The 16,111-nt window shown below is 54.3% G+C and overlaps 1 long non-coding RNA gene across 1 annotated transcript; it reads right to left on the bottom strand.

Moving 5' to 3' along the window:
- Window positions 1-10: 10 nt before the first annotated feature.
- Window positions 11-6,080, bottom strand: LOC122463329. The gene is made up of 4 exons (XR_006286588.1): window positions 5,835-6,080; window positions 3,982-4,062; window positions 3,013-3,135; window positions 11-1,335 (listed from the first exon to the last, which is right to left on the bottom strand). It is a non-coding gene; the product is annotated as an uncharacterized LOC122463329 (long non-coding RNA).
- Window positions 6,081-16,111: the final 10,031 nt, after the last annotated feature.

Below are 16,111 nucleotides of genomic sequence, written 5' to 3' on the forward strand. Positions count from 1 at the left end.
CTGCCTCGCCCCCCAGCTCCTCTCCGCCCCCCGCGGGGCTTTGGAACACGTCCCAGCCCTCTTTGAAGATGCTTTGTCCTTTGGAATCCAGCTCCCTCAGAGGAGATAATTAGGTCACAAGAATGTGTGTCAGCCCCCAGCCCAGGCCAGGGAGGCTGGGGCTTTCCGTTTATCTTCGTCGGCTGCTTGGCCTCGCCTCCTTCCTGCCATTCTCGGCAGACTCACTTTGCCTGGCAGAGCTTGGAGAACAGTCGGCCTCACCCCCCAGAGCGAACTGGGCCCCAAGAGTGCTTCCCAGCACCCCACTCTCTAATCCTGGCAACCCCGCTCCCGCACAGACAGCTTGTTGGTGGCCGTCTGTCACAGGGCGGTTACATGTGCCAGGAAGGTCTGAAAAACCTGCCCCGCAGGGAGAGACTAGCGAAGCACTGACTACTTTGCCTGGTGGGTTCAGAGGGGAGCTGCTCCCGGGGCTAGGAGCTGAGCTGGCTCGAGGGGGATGTCATGGCTTGAGAACTGTCCCCCACTTGCATGAGGGTCAAGTCAAGGGGCCGCATCCCTCCCCCTACCACGCCACACTGTGGGACATCAAGGACAGTCACAGCGTCACATACACCGACTGGGAGAGTCCCGGGTGTTGTACGTGTCGCTAAAATGTCCGTGAATGTTCTTTGCCCTGCTAAGCTCGGGTCCATACGCTTAAGGGTTTAATGTATTTGCTTTTAACTTGCACAGAATTGTTTTGCAGTGTTTTTGTTACAACAATCCCATGGCATTTGAGACCAGCAGCGGCTGAATCCCCAAAGATTCAGAGCCTGGGCGTAGTCTAGATAAGCTCCCAAACGTTTGGTTGTTCAATTCTCCAAATGTCTTGCATCTGCAGAGCTGGGCTGGCGGAGGTCTCCCAAGAATGGGCTCCCTTGGGATAGTCTGTCATTTCCAGTCGCTGGCTAGACGCTTACCCAGACATGTCAGGACTGGCTCAGCTTCAGTTCAGCTCTAGAAATGTGGAAGGGTTTGTCAAGTTTCCAAACTGGCTCATTCATGCTCACTCATGACCCAAGCCACACTTGAACCCAGGTCCCCAGCCAACCCGTCCTCAGCAGAATTTCTAAACAATCCCCCCCCCTTCCCTACCGCGCCGTCCGAGAGGCCTGTGAGGTTAGCAGGGTTTGTTCCAGCTTGGAAGGGTCACTTGTAGCATACTTGTTCCACTCAATGGTTCCCACATGTTTACTGAAGTTCCACGGAGCTCCTGGCAGAACGGGCTTCCGCACCACCTCTGCCCTCAGCCGCATGTCTGCAGGGCCAGCGTTTGTTTCTCATGTATCTCAGCTGAGGAAAACCCAAAGGGAATGTTTCAAGCTCCCATGAATATACCTCCTGCCCACTCCTGTCGCTGTAGCTGCAGTGACATTCCCTGATGCCAGCGCAGGCTGGAGTATCCTACAGGATTGTTTCCTGAATCCAGTTAGGAGAGGGCTCCCACATCCACGCGTCTTGGGACCCCCTAGTAGCACCTTGTGCCAGCTGCCGAAAGGAAAGTTTGTTTCTTCAAAAAGAGGAAGTCCATGCCCCAGGGATTGCCCCAAGCAGCTGGCACAAGCTCAGGAAGGACAGGTTGGCACATTCAGCAGCACAGTGAGAAGGTGAATAAACACCTGGACAAAGACAAACCTCATCTGAATTCAGGGCTTGCAGAAATTGATACAATTGAAACCTCCCTGCAGGACAGTAGGAACTTGCCCCCCTGCTTCGAGCACAGGACGCAGATTGTATGATTCTCAGGCAGATGATAAAGCCTGGAAGTTTGTGCACGGGGGCTGCCTTACGCATCTGCAGCCCGTGAGGCCTCAGGATGGCAGTGCTCCTGGCGTGCGCAGCAGAGAACACATAGCCACCGCATTTCAGTATCTGATCCATGGTCCTATTCCTGGGGCCTCCCTAGCTGATGTGTTCCACACTGGGGTGCGAGCCCAGGTGGCCCCTGGCTGGGAAAGGTGCTGTGAAAGCAGGCCCTGAAAATGGAAACCACTCGCCTTGCCTGGCAAATGACTTGGGCAGGAGAGCTGCTGCCGTAGATTTGCTAATGAGAGCTGAAACGGGGTAGGTTCCCCCCCCCCCAACAGCAAAATAACTACACAAGTGCATTTGTTGAATCTAGCAGAGATGGAAAGGGCAGCTGGAGCTTCAGGGACTGGACTAATTTGTATCTCAACAGCACGGCTCAGAACTTTTATAAGGGACTCCAGTTATGGGCAGCCACCCATTGAATAAGGACCTCTACTTACAAGCAAGCAAGGTCGCAGGCTAAAGCTGGGGTGTACCTGGGGTGCACGGCCCCAGCATCCCAGTGACGGAAGACAGCAATGCATGCTTGCTAACAGAATGATGCGATTGTTCCCAGGGACCGGCAGGTGAGCATGGTGCATAGCAGTCACTGGGATGCCCAGGTACTGTCAGCTACAACAGATCTGTTAGTGCACCCCACAGTGTAATAACGGGTACCTACTCAGAGACAGGAGGGAGGTGGGGAATGGTCCGAGATTAAAGCACAGTAGTGGGCGTCAAGAGACTTGGGCTCTATTCCTGCCTCTGCTGCAAGCTTCCGATGAGATGTGGGCCAAGTCACATTCCCACTTCAGTTTCCCTGTCTATCAGAGAGAGGAGTGACAGGAACTGCTTCACAGAGGGGCTTAAAGCATGAACGTTTGTAAAGTGCTTTGAGATCCTGGAACAGAAGTTGCAAGGGAAGGGCAAAGAAATAGCTTTAAAAGGGATACTAAATAATCCAGCCTGCTGAAAGCAACATCTTGTCAGAGCTCCCGCCTCATCTCACCATGTACCAAACTCCTGGACAGCTGTGTCCTTCCCCAGTGTTACCCAAGTATCTGGGCCAGATTCTCAGGCACACAGCTCTGCTCACTCCAAGGGAACTCCTCCACTCTCTCTCCAGTGCACATGGGGCCGCACCTCTGGCCTGTGTGTGTCTGGAGCTCTGCTGGTCCGCACCGTGTCACTCCTTCCGCGAGAGCTCCGGCTCCACGTGAGAACCAGCACGTTCCGTGGATGGGGAGCAAAGAGGAGACAGTGCGCGCACCCACATAACTGGAAGAGCCAGTGCCAGCATGGGCTCTGCTTAAGACAGAAAAGGGAAAGGTTGTTTTAATTCCCCTCCTGACCCACGCCCCTGTTCTTTCTGTCTTCATTAAAGTAACTGAGAAGGCTCTTGGTTTGGTGCCCGCATGAGATAATTCCCCGCAGAACGGGCCATTGTTCTGCTGCAGCTGAACCGCTCACACCCCAGAACGTGCACAAATGCAAAGCAAATTCACCCTCCATTAAATTTTTTTTAAAACAAACAACTCCACCTCCCCCCCCCTCCCCAAACCCACAATCATTGTGTCTCATCCTTGTTCTCTTCAGGCCAAATTTCCAAACACAGCTGCCACAATTGGGATTTTGAAGCTTGAGTTCTCACATGCATGACTTTTTAACACCCTGGTTTTGGTGCACACAGAAATATGGATTTGTCATTTTTACTTGGTAATTGGGACAATGCTGTCCAAAGCAGAGGGTGCGCAGTCCCTGCCCCATTGAATTTACATTCTAGATTAGACAGATGCTACATTCAGCAAGGAGTTTAGGAACAATGGTCTAATTACAAGGGGATGAGATAGGGGGATTAATGTTGAGGAGGGTGATTTTATTCTGTGTTGTTGCAAATTTTATTTGCATGTACAAATTGGGTAGTTAGCTGCCTCGCTGCTCCATTTGCATGCACAAAGCTGAGGATTTGCATGTGCAAAACCTTTGGTGTGAAATATCGCACCTACAAATTGAGAGGCCAGCGTGAAGCTCATTTAAAATTCTCGGTCATCTTCCAGTTTATTTTGCTTTAGATTAATAAACTATCTGGCAAACTCCCAGCAATGTAAAAAAGTCTTGACTGCTTTCCAAGGAGCAAAGAAAAGTGTTCACCAGCGAGGCTGCTTCCTCTCTGATAACCTCCCCGTGAGACAGTGCTTCAGCTGGGCTTCACTTGTTCTTGATTATCTGGGTCTGGCACAGAAAGACAAATTGCTGTTCAGTCCTGCGTGTGTCCTGTTTGAGGAGAAGGAATGCAGAGCAGCCAGCCCAGGGCTGAGGAACCTGCTTGGGCAAGCTTCTGGGAGGAACCCTGTTCCGAACAAATCCCCCAGCCCTGTGCCCTGGTTCAGAGTTCAGTGGGCAGGGGGGTTCCCCCTGTGGTTTGTCTAACTCTGGGACTGATGGGAGCCAGCATTGTACCTCTGTGAGCAGAGACAGGAAATGTGCATTGAGGAGCTAACCGATACACAAGGGATCCCCCTGCTTGTTCAGATGCTTTCCCTGGAGACGCTCAAGTGGATTCCTGGTGACTGCACAACCCCAAGACCAGACTGCCAGGGACGGGAACCCCAGCGAGGGTCTCTGTGTTCCCATGGCAGAGTTGCTGCCGGCACGTCTCAGCGTTCCCAGTTCGGATCCCAGCAGAGAGGTTCCCGACGCTGGGGCCCAGTGAGTAGTCTGAGCCACAGAGGGGAGTGAACTAGTTCAGATACTGTTTGAACTGACACATCACCGTGACCCCAGACTTCGCCGGGAACGCCGAGGCTCTCAGAATGGTGCAGCCTCCAGCCTGGGGTGCCTGATGTGCACAAATGGGACATTTCACTCTGTTATGGGAACACAAGAGACACAGACCAGCACTGGCGGTTGCTGGCGCTGCCCTGACAGAATGAGGGACAGTCCGTGCCTGCGAACTCCAAATCGAACTAGACCAGACAGGGCCGGATTATCCCCCCATTCGACAGACAGGGAACAGAGACTGAGAGAGTTGGTGACTTCGGCAGGGTGACATGGCAGAGCCAGGAATGGGACCCAGGAGCCAGGTCCCTTAATCACAGCATCATCCTTCCTTCTCACTTTAGGGTCACCCTCAATGGGCACTTAGTCAACTAAGATGAAGTGTTTTATAATGAGGCATCTCGAACTTAGTCGCTTATTGCTCCAGTCAGCCAGTGTGAGCTGGGGGAGGAAGTGGGGCGACACAGGGAGGAAGCCAACTACTTGGCAAGGAGGACTCTTGGACGGGGGCAGAAGAAACTCCGGTTTTCCCTCCACATTCTCCCTGCCATGAGTAACATTCTGCAAATACACAAGCCCTCCAAGTGATTTGGAGGCCAACACGTCCCACAAACAACGGACATTACTTAACGAGCCCCGGCACCAAAGTGAGACCGTAAACACGTAGCCGAGCGCAGCTACTGCTCGGTTCAGAGCCCAGGAAACTACAGCCAGCCAGGATCAGGATGAGCCCCCAGCCAGGCAGCTCCTTATAAGCCCTTCAGCGCCTGTCACCACTGCATTTACTCACCAGGTTTGATTATTTATCTCAACAGCCAGGCAGAAACCTGGGCGCCCCCCCCCCTCCCCACACACACATCCGAGTGATTTAGTTTGCAAGAGCCTGATCCAAACCCCAGCTGAAGGCAGCAGGAGACTTTCCCCATTGACTGCTTTGGATCAGGCTGGAAGAGAAGGGCAGAGGTTCCTAGTTAGGGCAAGCCAGCGATGCGTGCATAGGTGCTGGGCACGTTCCCTCACACAGCCCAGGCCTGGCCCACAGCTCCCCTGCCAGCGGACCTTCACCCTGCCCTGCAATACCCTCTGCCCTGCAGTCCTGAGTTCCCACAGCTCTGCCAATGTCCCTCAGCCTCCACACGCCATCTCCCCGGCCATCCCAGTCCTGGATCCCTTCCTTCCCCTCCTCCACAGCTCTGCCAGTGCCCCTCAGCCTTGCCCTGCAATACCCTTTGCTGTTCCAGTCCCAGGCTTCTTCTGAGCAGATTCCGTTCACCCATTCCAGGTCTGGGTCGGCCAGGCAGTAGGCACGGGTGAGAGCAGACGAGGGCACTGTCTGCCATGTGTGTAATCCGAATGGCTGACAAAGCCCTCAGGCCTCAGCTCACGAACCCCTGAGTAAGAGCAGAGCAAATACGGAGCGAGGTGGGCACGGAGAGAGTCAGGGCCGCTCGGGGTTCTGCGTCCGGCGCGTAGGCTGCTGGAACCAAAGAGACACGACTGTGCTACTTAGCTAAGGAGCTACCTTATATGGCGCCTGTCTCCTGGAGACACAGGGGCTGCCCCCAGAGAATTCCCCAGGCCTGACGGACAGGGAGGCCAGAGGAGGTTAAATGTTTTCTGGGAAGGTTTTAGCTCACTCTTTATATGGCAGTGTTTCAGTTAGAGGAGCTCTGTGGCTTGAACCAGCTGCTGGGGGAGACTCAAAGCAGCGGCTGCATAGCGGGTGGGAGCAACAAGACTATCTCACTCTTATTTAGCGCTTTGCATGGCTCGCAACGTGCTTCACACAGAGGAGGGGGCAGGATCACTGTCCCCATTTTACAGAATGAGAAACTGAGGCACAGGGAGGGGAAATGACTTGCCCAAGATCAGTCAGCAAACTAGTGGTAGAGACAGGAAAAAAACTCAGGTCTCCCAAGCCCCAGTCCAATTCTCTATGCACGAGGCAACATAGCCTATAGCCTGGTGGGGAGGGAGACTAGACTCCCAGGCTCCATTCCCAGGGCTGCCGTGGACTCACACTGGCAGCTCATGGTGTCTCTCTGCAGCACACTTGACCCACTGGTAAAACGGGACACCAATGCTCAGCTCACAGAGGGGCCTGGTAAAGTGCTTTGAGATCGTTGGCTGAAGGATGGCTAGAGACAGCCCGGGGCAGTGGCTGAGCATCCCTTGTACCTGTGGCCTGGAGCAACCCTCTATACTGGGCTGAGGGTGCTTGGTCAGCCTTGGTTTCTTTGCTGAGGTTGTGCCTTGGGGATGTGGACACTAAGCTGAGAGGTGTCCCCAGGCTGGCTCTCAGGCCTACCAGCAGGACTAGACCAGTGGCTGCTCACGGCTTACACTCACTCCTGCATCTGCCTTGCTGCCCCCCTGCCCCAGTCTGCTCTAGCCCTGTTCACCCGCTCAGCTCCCGACTCCAGCTCTGACCCTTGGCTCTGGCTCCCGACTCCGGCTCTGAACCCTGACGCCGTTCCTGGCTTCTGACCGCTCGGCCTGACCGCCCACGCCCCATCTGTGCCACACGGTGACCAGGACACCTGTGAATTTCCAGGTGTCAGGTTCCATCCCGTTCACTCATTCATTCTCGAGCTCCCCCCGCCTCTGGCTGCCCAATCACAGAGCTTTCTCCAGACTAGCTGCCCAATCGTGGAGCTTCTTCCCCACAGGCTGCCCAGACAGGCCCCAGCCAGATGGTGAACAAGCGAGCAGCAGCATAAACATGTCAAACACGCTAGCCGCGAGCCAACACAAACCACCGGCGATGTGCAAAGAGGGGTCAGCCAGCAGACCCCGTTCAGCGCTTCCCGCCACCAGCAATGCTGGTCCTCCTGGGGCCTCGCTGCACAGAACAGACTCCCAGCTGGAAAGTCCCCGCTAGTGCTGAGCGAGCCCAAGAGAATGTGATGAAAAAGTCGCGCCCTGAAGCCTAGAGCCAGGAGCAAGCGTGCGAAGGGGCGACAGCTGGAAGGAAAGTGGGGACCTCAACTGTGTGTAAGTGTGTCACACAGGCTGCAGCCCTCCCGGGCACTCCTGCACAGTCACTCTAACCCTCCGCACAACACGTGTGCGCACACATTCCAGCTCTCCCACCCATCTGCAAACCCGTTCTGCAGCGTGTTCATGCCACATGCTCACCCCGATGTCAGACACACAAGGCTCAGAGCCCCTGCGCCACGCCATCCCCACACACGAGCACCCCCCTCCGGTGTGGACATTGCAAGGCTTGCCTCCCAGTCCCTTACCGAGCGTGCAGGGGAGAAATAAGCTGATGAGTCTATTGCATGCAAATGAAAATCCATCCCATCCCAGAGCTCTGTGGTTTTTACCAGATGAAGCACAATAAGGGTTTTGTTGCACCAAGTTGTTGCTTTGGCAATGCAAGAAAACCAAAGCTGCAGCTCCCTGGCGCGGTGTCAGTGGGGTTTGGAGAAACAATGTGTGGGGGGAGGGATAGTTCAGTGATTTGAGCATTGGCCTGCTAAACCCAGGGTTGTGAGTTCTATCCTTGGGGGGGCCATTTAGGGATCTGGGGCAAAAATTGGGGATTGGTCCTGCTTTGAGCAGGGGGTTGGACTAGATGACCTCCTGAGGTCCCTTCCAACCCTGATAGTCTATGATTCTATGAAAGAATGAGCCCAGAACAGCTGCTAGCCTGAATGGCTCAACCCCCACCCCCCATCTCAGGCAGACAAGAACTCTCTCTCCATTTGCAAGCCAAATGAGAGACATGCGCTCAAGAGCCCACCTCGGTGGTGCTGCATCCAATCCTTCCTGACTGGCAGATGCCCCATGAGCAATCTGCCAAATGAGAGCCCAGACCACGTGGCAGCATTCGTACCTGGCATGAGCTTCCCAGGGCTGTTGGGGGTTGGGACCCGGGAGTCTGCCTGGCGGATCCTAGAGACAGGGGCTAGCGGTCAATGGGCGGAACTTCCCCAGGGTTTGTTGGCCTTCAGATCAAGAACAGAAGTTTTTAGGGGCCAGAAGCCTATTTTCCTGCCACAGGATATGGGTAACTCCCATCAACTTCATGTGCATCTCTGGGAAACCAGCGTTTAGCATGAAATGGACAGCCCTGCCTGACTGCTCTGTGCTGGTGGGCTCTTGCCTGGGCACCTCAATGAGCTTTCCAAGCCTGGCTGATTAGGAAACCCCAGGATCTCTTTGTTTGCTTGCAGACCATGTGCGAATGCAGATGAGTTATGGCTCCCAAGGCTCCCCAAGAGGGCCCTGGACAAACACATGTTCACGACCACACTCCAGCAGACAGGCCTTCAAAGCTATCTGCTTTCAGAGGATAAACACCAGGGAGGAGGAGCAGCCTCTGTCCTCTCTCTGCCTTTCATCATGCATCGCTCAGCGCTCAGAAAGGGTGAAGACAAGCCCTTGGAACGACAAGCTCCGAACAGTCGGGAAGGTCGCTCCGAGCCGAGGTTCCGGTACCAGTATCATTGCAATGGACCCCGTCAGAGGCATGGAAGGTAGAAAACCAGAATGTTCCCAGCACGTGGGATGCTCAGCTCAGGGGGTCTGGGCCGGGTCCATCGCTGATTGCAGTGGTTCAAGATTTCCATTGCACTTCGCTATTAGTGAGTTCACCACTTCCGAGCCACCCGCATCACTTGACAGTCCCTGGGAGACTGGAGCACCTGGAGCCTCGGGGCCTGCAAGAGCTGTTTGCATGCACAGCATTGGTGATTGCACACACAAACTCCCTGTATGCATGTAGCTTCCCTTGGTGCGCGTGCAAATCTGCAGCTGGCAGCTGCAACAGCGCCAGGGGCACTGGAGCGGGGCATCTGTTGCTGCTGCCTTTTTTGAAAGTCCACTTCTCGGTCTGATGTCTCCCAGCATTTACCGAGAGTTCCTGGCCGGGACAATGCACCTAGCGATTCCCCCCCCTCTGCCGATATTTGGCAATAGCTTGTTTCAAATTGCTATAAGGCCCTGCTCTCTTACAGCCAACACCTCGTGTGTGAGAGTTTTCCTATTGCAGAGATGGAGGCAGAGCACCGGCAAGCAGAAACTCTTAGTCCATCTGGGAGCCGGACTCCACCGTGGCTTTCAGCACCAGCCCAAGGCCCCTGCTTATCCTCAGTTTGGCTCCAGCAGGGGAAGACAGAAAGATCTAATGAAAGGGCCATTTCACACTCTCACCTTTCTAAAGACCCCAAAGCCATGTGTTAGCATTTCCCTCCTCAGCGGGGAGGCGCTGCTCTCGGGTCGGTCTCGGGGTTCAGGGAACCGGTTGGCTGAGCTTTGGCTGAGCACAGCTGGCCTCTCGGTTCTGGCAGCAGGGAGCGTCGGGATGAAGTTGTTGTTGGAAGCTGCTGGATCAGCCTCCACATTTGCTTCTCCCTGTCTGGGAATCCCACGTCACTCCTCCTTCCCGGAGAGTTCTGGCAGAGCTAGAGCCGCCCCAGCGCAGCCTAGGCAAAGTCGGGGGGGGGCAGCCGAGGCGGATCCCATTCTGCGGGGCGCGGCGGAGCGCTGGCTGTGATCGCTGTTTGCACCGCGGCCGCACAGGGCGGTGTCAGGATGTGGAGTGATACAGGAGTCACACAGCTCAGGCTGCCCCTTGTCTCTTGGGCTGGGAGCTGTTCTGTGCAGGTTCTTGTATCACGCCTCACCAGAGTAGCCGAGCACCTTCCAGTTATGCATTAAGCAACAGGACTAACATCTGCCACACGTTCACTTTCTCCTCCTCTCCCCGGGGGAGAAGCTGGGCAGTGGAGGGTCTTGGCTAGTAGGGCTTTCGGGCTGGTGTTCTGGGAGTCAGAGACTGTCTCTCCCTTTGATCTGGGGAAGAATCGGTGACATTCAGGCTGCTTGGCGCTGCGAAGTTTGAATGTATGGAAATTAAGAGCCTTAAGGGCCAAATGAGTGAACCTGGATCCATCACAAACTGGCATTGCACAAACAAAGGGGGTGTTTGCTCAGCTACCTATCCATTTGCATGTGCAGTGATCCAGTCATGAGCCACTAGAGCTAAAGGGGAATCTCTGTAATCTATTTGCAGTACAGGGCCTAGGACACAACTGAACAGGGCTGATTGCGTCCAGCGGAAGGGAGGGCCTGTGGACCGTAACCCAAACACTTTAGTTTGTGGCAAACTGTGATGTGAATCTATCCTCCTCCCCCGCTCTGCTGTGCACCAGCTGGCCATGTGGCCCCTGCTGTCGTACACTGTTCTGTTGCGTGCTTTGTTCTACCCACTTTGAAACAGGAATAGGGCACTTGGGGACCTCCAGTGAGCAGCAGAGTCTCCTTGGCCAGCTATTCTGCAGCAGACTGCCGCGGAGTAGGTTTACACCCGAGCTCGCTGCGAGCTAAGTGTTCATGGAGACAAGCCCCACACACGTCAGTCACCCAGGTACCTCAATAACAGGCTGTCCCTGTCCTGAGACAAAACTCTCCAGCCTGGGGGGTTTGAAATCCCCTTTCTGAAATGCTGTAGGTCAAGATGGGGCACGCGGAGAGGCAGATTCATGCTGCAAACTCTGACTGAACCCAAGCCCAAGGCTTCTGCCTTAAGGAAAAGCCACAGCTCGCTGACAAGCGAGTGAACACCCACAAAGATAAATTGATTGCACCCCAAAACCATCGCTCCCATGCCAAAATCCACAGCTGTTTAAAACTGGAGAATAGCAGAGATGAAGCATGCACAGGGGACGAGCAAAACAAGGGGAAAGAGCCAGCGCTGTTGTGGTTTCAAGCAATTCCACGACGCTTATTAGTAATTCTGACAGAGCCGGAGGGCTGGGCGGGGTGGGGTGGGGAGGGGGCCTGGGCAGTGGTGGTTAAGATGAGGAGGGGAAGATCATTTTTGCTCTGGGTTTCCTGGGGTGGAGCAGTCAGCCGGGGGCATTACTGCTCGTTGAACGGAACAGCCGGTGGCCGAGCCGCTGGCGTTCCCGTCTCGCTGTCACTGATAGCGATTAACTGCTTAACTAGCAGCTCCCTGTAAACGGCCACTTGCCCAGGTTAAATGGTTGGAGTCCAGAGAGGACAGGGCAGCCGAGCCGGAGCGTCTTTCGCCCTGCATGAGCTCTCCATCATTCTCACACACCCCGCGGGAGCTGGAGGTAGCCTGGGGATTGGCACGCTCGGTTTGGTTTCCTGTCCCCGCCCACACCCAGTGGGGCATGATCCTCAGAGACAACTGCAAGGAGGTCCGAACGCTCACCCCAAGCACTTTGCCAGGCTGAGTGCCCAGTAAGACCATGGGAACAGCCAGACATCAGCATTGAGGGACCCCTCTGCATGGGATGGGCCTGCCCTGGGCCTCCCCCGCAGGCAGTGAACCTGGCCAGAAGGATTAGTATTCCCCCACCCCAGGCTGTTTGCACAGCAAGGCACAGGAGCAGGGCATGGCACTCGCTCCTGGGAGGGCTCCCCATGGCCACCAGACTCCCTGCTGGGAGAACAAACCCCCTTCTCCTCCCAGATAGCACTGGCCATTTAAAGACAGTCCCTCTGGCATGGGATAGAAGGAGACAGGGATGCAGAGAGCTGCTGGTGTTCACTGCATTAGAGGAGCGAGGCACGTGGGTTCTCAGCCATGGGTGCATGGCTGGATAGACCAGACAGGCTGCACTTAAAATAAAGGGACGTTACAGGGAACCACCGTTTCCCAGGGCACAGCATGGATTTCTCCCTCCAGCCTGCCTTTCTACTGCCCTCAGGCCCACAGTGCAAGGATCATAACTTACAAGCTTCAGTGTAATGTTTACAATGGTCCCCGTCATCAGCTTTAATACGTCTTATAACAAGGGAGCGATGGTCACCCTACGAGAACTCAATGAAGTCAGGGAAAGGTGGCCACCCTAGCACCTGCACACACAGGGGACAGGCCTGCAGAGCTTGTCAGCCGGGCTGGGAGCTCATTCCCTCCCCACAGACCAGCTCACGCTATGGGGCCAGGGGGTGTCAGCCAATGGAGAGGATTGACAGACATTGCACTGGGGCAGAACCTAAGGGCCCAGCCAGTCACAGCCCCAACAGTCCGTGCCCCATGCACTCACCTCCATCCTTCTTCCACTCCCACAGGGGCTGTGTCCCCTCCCACACGTGGCCTCCTGGCAGCCCTGTGGGGTCCCATTTCAGCAGGCGAGGGCAGGTCATTCGCTCCCCATTCTCCTCAGGGAGGGGACAGTGGGGCTGTGCACCTCTCGCTGAACCTCCCTCTGCACAGTGCCCCCCCTCTCCCAGACTGGCCCATTGGGGAAGTACCTGCCCTAGGAGTGTTTGGAGCAGGGCTGGACTGAGCAAAGGGCTGGCTAGTTCCCCTCTCTGGAGTAGGGAAAGGCCAGAAAGAAGTTACAGCTCTCCCTAGCCCAGCACAAGGCCCGTGTGTAAAGGTGGGCAGCGCAGCTGAGCCGGAGCTCTGAGCTCTGGCTTTGGTGTTCAGCCCCTTCCTCACACGCGTCAGCAGAACCAGGAGGGTTCTGCCCCTCCAGGGGCTGCATATATGGGGGGCGGGGTGAAAGGAGGTGTAAGGGCTGATACCAGCTCCTCCACCCACGGGGCACAGCCTGGAAGGAGAATCCCTCCCCCTGTGCATCTGTCCAGCGCCCGACCCGGATACTCAGGGCTCCAGATTTGCTCCTAAAGTGGCATCTCGTGGGGTGTCTGTTGAAGCCAGAGGGGCACCACTAATTGGCATGATGTACATAACAAGCAGACGAGAAATGGGGCATTCTCTATAGAGGCTTTATAAATCGCGTGTGCTGGAGGTGGTAAGGAAAGGAGAATGTGTCTCTTTGCATTTTAGAAATGACAGGTGTAATACATTGCTGCGAATGGTGGAACCCAGAGCTTGGTCCAGAAAGCCATTGAGCTGAGCTTAATATTTCCTGTTACACGAGGATAAAATACGAGTCCCAGATCTGGAAAAAGAAAGAGGGAAAGTCGGTTTGGGGAATTAGGTCATGGGCACTCAATGTATATTTTATTCCTTCTGGCTCATAGTCAGCCAGACCGAGCCTCTGGAAAGCTACCATCATTATGATACATTTAGTCTTGATTAACGACAAAAGATATTATTTCCTGGAGATTACATATATCTTTGGACCAAGCTTCTCATATTCTACCAGGCGTAGACATTGGTGCAATACACAGGGAAACTGAGGCACACGCAGCATTCATGCAAAACAATAAGACTCACCTTCAACATAACAAGGGAAAATCTCGACTTCGTCACACAGTGCAAGACGCATCACGGGCTTTTCCCCAGCAAAACCAGGTATTGCTGTTTTCGTGACAACGCTGAGCTCCAGATGGATTCCATATTCTCTGCAGCTAAGTGTGCGATGAATTCACACCCCTTCCTGCTCATACTGCTCCGCTGCATCTGGAGGGAGGCATAATGGTCCAAACAAACAACTGAGAACCAGTCCCCAGCTCTGCCACTGCCTCTCTGTGTGACCTGGGGCAAGTCCTTTCCCTCTTTGAGCCTCGGGGTTTCTATCTGTGGAATGGGGATGATAACTGATGGGTCTCTTTAAGGAAAGATGCAATGTGAGTGCAAAGAATTTTATTACTGACACTATGGAAGGAAGCTGGTTAATGGATAGCACTGCTGCTGAAATGGGTTGAAGCTGGCAATTATAAAGAGAAGAGCAGCTAAACGTGCATTGGAAGAGATTTTTCAGGAAGGGTCATTTGCAATATCTGTAGAGATAAGACGTCTCAATGGGGCTTTATCCCCATTTTGCAGCCGGTGCCCCCAAACAGCGGAGTGCTGCTATTCTTGTGATCGACGCCCTCCTCCATAGTCCTGGTTTGGATTTCAAGCCCCTTGGAGAGATGGAGGGAGTTAAGATGCCTTCCCGCAATGCTTCGCTTGAAAAGTTCCATTATGATGTTTTCCATAAGGTCCCTGTAAAACCCACATAAATTATAGAGCAGAACTGCTAAGCCAGGCCTGGCTAAGCTAACTCTCTCCAAGGCCTGCTCGACATATTCCTGGCACTGCAGAGCTCTTCGTCAGCTCTTGTATCTTCAAAGCGTAGTAAAATTCCTTGGCCAAAAAAAAGAAAGAGGAATTATTGATCACTGGTAATGGTGGAGCCTTGGAACACTCTGGTTAAGTCTGGGGATAAACACAAAGCACTCCGGTTAGCATGTGGGACTCCCAGCCCCACTGCTGCTGCCTGGGCTCCGTTCATAGCTGTTCAAACTTAGCAGCGAGGCAAGTGCCTTGAGACGGTGATCTGTTATGCTACAGCCAGATGGAATATGCCTCTAGCCAGGGGTTACAGGCTGGAGCAAAGTCACTCGCCTCGTGGCTTTGTCACGGACGTAAATGATTTGCCAAAAGTTATACATCCAGGCCACGATTTGGGGGGCACTGGTTTTGGGGCACTCATGCTGAGACACCTTAAGAGGGAGTCTTATCTTCAGAAAGGATGGAGCACCCACCCTTTGAAAGTCGTGTCTCTTGAAAGCATCCCAAAACCACTCGTCACTTCTGAAAATCCTGGCCCTGGCATCGGTAAGTGGTTGTGCACAGAAAAGAAATGCAGAAGAGGGGCTGGGATAACGCTGGCTCTGTAGAGCAGCTCATCTCTGAAATGGCTCTCCCAGTCCAGGCTGGGGTGGTATTGGTAGCTCAGGGAACCTTCCTTGATTGTTTGTTTAATGAGGTAGATTCACTGAGAGGCTGGGGCGAAAGCTTTATCCGTTACTTGTGTGTACAGACTGGGACAGCGGGACGTGGTGTCTGGCAGCCCTGCACCATGGGAAGGCTCTGCTTGTTGACTGAACATGGAATCCTAGAGCTGGAAGGGACCTGGAGAGCCCAGCCCAGCCTCTGCACTGGGGCAGGACCGAGAAATCCCATCCTAGACCTTCTGTGTCAGGGTGCTGAGTGTTAGCACCTACTGAGTTCTGGAAACATCTGAAGGCCCCTCCCCCAGGGCTCAAGCAATTAAGGGGGACAACTAATGAGAAAACAGGTGCAGGAAGGAGGCCTACAGTTGCAAACTCAGGGATCCAGAAGGGGGTTTTGAACAGGTGAGACAATGACAGGGCTTCCACAGGTGTGGCACAGGCAGGCTTTCCCCCAACTGCTCCCTGTGCCCTGGCCTGGAACATCACCTCTAAGGGGAGAGTTCGGTCTCTGTTTCCCATGTGGTCTTTAGCCTCTCGTCTGAGACCACCAACCAGGGACCCAGACAGGCTGGTGGGTGTGTGATATAGGCACCTGCTTGCTGGGAACAGGACTAAGAACTCCCAGAAGTCATCTCCCAGCCATCCATGGCTACCTACAGTGGGTCGAATGCAAACCAGTGGTTGAAGCTAAAACGCCCTGGGTACCCCCTTAGTCCACTTGAGCTGCAAGCCAAAGCCTTCATAATGGTGAGGGTTCCTGATGTCCCACAGTAGGTGCTCAGCACCTTCTACCTTCAGCTTTCCAGGCTGCAGAGCTTCTGCATCCCTCAGGCTGAAGAGTGCCATGTAAGTGTAAGAGCCTCATTTATTACCTAGCTTGGATATG

The sequence above is a fragment of the Chelonia mydas genome, chromosome 19, assembly GCF_015237465.2.
Source record: "Chelonia mydas isolate rCheMyd1 chromosome 19, rCheMyd1.pri.v2, whole genome shotgun sequence".
NCBI lineage: Eukaryota > Metazoa > Chordata > Testudines > Cheloniidae > Chelonia > Chelonia mydas.